This window comes from Rutidosis leptorrhynchoides, chromosome 11, assembly GCF_046630445.1.
Source record: "Rutidosis leptorrhynchoides isolate AG116_Rl617_1_P2 chromosome 11, CSIRO_AGI_Rlap_v1, whole genome shotgun sequence".
NCBI lineage: Eukaryota > Viridiplantae > Streptophyta > Magnoliopsida > Asterales > Asteraceae > Rutidosis > Rutidosis leptorrhynchoides.
Window position 1 is genome coordinate 106,281,486 of NC_092343.1, and position 4,291 is coordinate 106,285,776.

Sequence of the window (4,291 nt, forward strand, 5' to 3'; positions counted from 1 at the left end):
AGCCGATGCAGTGACAGCCATCACAGAAGCCACAATAACCATGGCAAAAGCCATGATAGTCACAGGCATGACAAAAGCAACCGAAGACCATACGATAAGAGATCTTTACTCGACAGCTTGACTAACACCCCAAGAGAGATACTACTAACGGAGCCGGTGAAAACCAAATTCACTCCTCCGACACCATTAGAAAAATGGGAGGGTCAAAAATCTGATAAATACTGTGAGTTCCACGAGGATAATGGCCATAACACCGATGAATGTAAAGCGTTGATGCTTGAGATTATTGCAAACATAAAGGCTGGTGAACTCCATCGCTTGCTGCGAGGCCGGAAGTTCAAAAAAGCTGATCCAAACAAGACATTCAGCTGGCAAAAGGAAGACGGAAAGAAACGTGAGAAAGCAAAAGACAAGGTTGTGATCAACATGATCAGTATTGAAAAGGATGAGCTCAACTCGTGGAGGGATGCCGCAATCACATTCCCAAAAATACCAGCACGATACTCTCGGGAAGAGCTTGTAGTGATTGACGGTTTGATAGATGGTTTTCGAGTCCACGAAATGTACACTGACACCGGAAGTGAGGTTGATGTCTTATATGCTCATTGCCTTTCCCAACTCCCAAAATGTGTCGGAAGGAAAATGAGACAGTCCAATGCTATCAACTCCGGGTTCACGGGCTCTATTGAAGAACCCATAGGAAGAATCAAGGCAACAGTCACGGTAGGCACTCAGTCATACCTCTGCAGTGAGATCATTGACTTCTATGTTGTTAAATCCATGACCGCCACAAATGTGATATTGGGAAGAAATTTCTTCAAGAAGTTTGGTGCAATAGCCTCTACCACTCACGGCTTGCTAAAATTTCCAACCCGGCAAGGTGTGGCGACAGTCAAATCTACCCGACACCCACTCCCGGGTGAAGAGAATACTCAAACTTGGCAAAACAACGAAACAAAGAAGACACCTCACATATTGGAAGAAAAACGTGTGTCAGTTCTTAAAAGGCTAACTTACTACTCCCCACCAATACGCTCTACCAAAAAGAGCCCGACCAATGCTTACAAGATCGAGCAGGGGAATGCTGGCTGGCACTATCATCTGGGATGGGAGGAACAATTCATTAACACCCGTGAAACGGCTGAACACCTTAATCCGGCACCAAAACGTTCCAGGCTAGAAAGTTGTGAGAGCTCCAACCAAGATGGAATACTGGCTAAGGGAAACAAAAGTGGCTAGACGCCACACTGAAATTTAAATGGATATCATGATTGAAACTAATCACTTCAAATCATGGTTATCTTGATATTTATGTTTTTCTTTTTCAAATAAGAAACTTTGTATGTCTTTTTCTTTTTAAGATGAATAAAATAACTTTACCGTTTACAATAACTTAGTCGTTATGTTATTTACAATGTTGTTTACATAATAAATAACCGACTAGCGGAAGACGGATTCCGGCATTCACATAAGTCCCATGCAAGTTATTCTGTACCCCCTTAAGAGGTGATTGTCTAGCCCTCGTCGGTACAAGTTTATACTGATAAACGGCCAATGAGTAGATGGCATAAACACGAGTGACTACACAGTGTACACGCCAAAACTAATACAAATGTAGTCTAGGCCTACATACAAAGACACGAACTAGTTCTACTGAAGAAAATTCATCATAAAGTACTTGTAATTAAAATTTCATTAATTACATATGGTTCCATTACAAGCTACGTCAAAAAAATGTGCGACAGCGTGCAGTACAACAAACTAAAATTCAAAGTCTAACAGCTGCTGCACGGTCGTCGCTTCATCAGAGCAGAGATCCTCAAAACTGTCAAACCGGATCTCTTTCAATGCCTGCTGAGCGGCCTGGAGCTCCTGCACGGCACCCGTGTTCACCTTCTCGACGATGTCTGGGTGCAAGGGACAGCCCCACCAGTATGATGCTTTTGCATCTTCCTTACAGCCCGAGTGAAGTTGGTCGCCGCAAAACTATTTAGATAAGTCTCGAAAGGCGCCTTCACGGTACTGGAGTTGATATCCTTCTTCAACACAGAAGGCAGACCACCTTGCAACCGCTTACATTCCTCCATGGCCGACTCTTTCGCAGAAACAGCAGAAGAAACCTCCATATCCTTCTCCACCACCACCCGGGTAAGCTCTTCAGCTAGCTCTCCAAGTTGTCAATAGCTTCCCAGGCTTTAGACATCCGAGCCAACTCATCCAGGGAAGCCTTAGCTGACGCTCCAGGTCTGTCACCATCTGCTCGTCACGGTCAAAACTTTCATGCAGGAAAGTGTTTAACACCACGATTGTCCGGGCACGGAAAACCTTGGCATCACCCACAGGAAGGACAGAAAATGCCTGGCAAAGGACTGAGGAGGACCCCTTCTCTAGGGCACTCATACATGCAGGATAATCGATATCCAGTTGAGAGAAAGCACGGATGAGGTCATCACCCGAAGGGACATTGAAGTGAATGTCATCGAAACTCTCCAGGGAAAAATGTTTACCCTCACCACCACCCAGCTCTAAGGGCTCCGTTTCACCAACAACTGCAAGAATCAAAAAAGTCAAGCACAAAACAAAAATCATAACAAAGAACAAGACTAGCTTGTCAGACTAAAAAGATTACCTTTGGCCTTCTTCGACATTAGTTGAGGAAGGGTATGAATCCTCCTCTTGACAACCGCCTGCTCCTTCGTTACATTTGGAGCAGGGAGGACCAGGTCGGCCCCATCACCAGTATTCTACTCCAGGTCCTGTGGAGCAATATCCGGCTCACCAGCTGGATTTAATGGCACACTGTCAAAACTGATCTCCTCGAGATCACCAAATGCCATGGCAGTAGCAAACTCCATCGCTGTTGCATAAGAATAAAACAAGGTTAGCATGTAAAAACCTAATTAAATTGACATAACAATTGGCTAGGATCAGTCTCCACCTGCTCTATTGTAATGGATAACGGGTTTGGTGTTTGGATCCGGGCATTGGTGGCTAACCCCTCCCAACACAAGCATGGCCTCCGGGTATGGCTGTTGGGGAAAATTAAAACCTTGAATAGCTGAAATGCATGCCTTCTCGGCAGCATTCAATCTCCGAACTTTGTTGGCTCCTTTCTTCACCTTGCTCGCCCACTCGCAAAGGCGAACAAACCTATTCGGTAATCACCGGTAAAATTAAAGAACCCTCTCCGCTTGATAGAGAACCAGCCAACCTCGGATCTCGAAACTGTAAAAACAATATCAGAACATACGAACAGTCGAAAGAATGTGGTAATAATTAAAATACATCTCCCACATCACCAGCTTCTGGTACGCATGAGGATGTATTTAGGCAGGAGCTACCCCATAGTGTGTAAAAAATTGGAACATAAACTCAGAATAGGGTAACCGAAAGTTGCCCACGGTAATGGCTACACCATATATGGTGACCATCTTGGTTGGTGGTTTGTGTGCTCGGTGGGTGGCATCGGGAATTCTCAGGATATAGTTAGTCAAAAATGTATATTTATCTACTAGATCGTTGAGGTACGCGTCGCACACACGACTCATTATCCTATCAATATTAACAGTAGCAGAGGACTCAGCGATGTCTACGCCAGTCGACGTAGAAGACTGATCTGCCGTATGTGTAAATACGTAAAGGTAAAAAACTAAAAATCGATAGTAAAAAAGTAAAGAGAATAGAGAAAAAGAAAGGGTTCCTCTTTTTGTGAAAAAATGTTGGTTTTTGAAGAAGAAAATGATGGAAGATACGAAGGTTGTAAAAAGGGAAAATATTGGAGAGAGGTGGCTATTTATAGGTTTCAAAGAAATTGATCCAACGGTCCAGATCAAAGGATGGATCCATAAAGGTAATGATTAAAATTTCAAAAAGATGTCCCTCGAATACCGTTCCAAAAAGTTGAAAAATGGAAAATACACAAAAAGGGGGCGTGTCTGCAGAAACTGTCTTTTCAAACTGTCAGGCATTTAATGCACATCCAATCAGGAATGTGGGCTCGGTTTTAAGTTTGGTAAAGGTAACCGTTCCGGCTACCATCATCAAACTAGGGGACTTGATGATACGTATAGTGATCCTTCTTAGAAAGGCACACTATCAACAGCACTCTGAAACGACCCGTCCTAATCCATAAGGACGAATACAATAACATATGATTACATCGTGAGGTATTTGACCTCTATATGATACATTTTAGAAACATTGCATTCGTTTTTAAAAGACAACATTTCATTACATTGAAAGTTGATAGGTATGCATACCATTTCATAATCTACCCAAACTATAGATGACT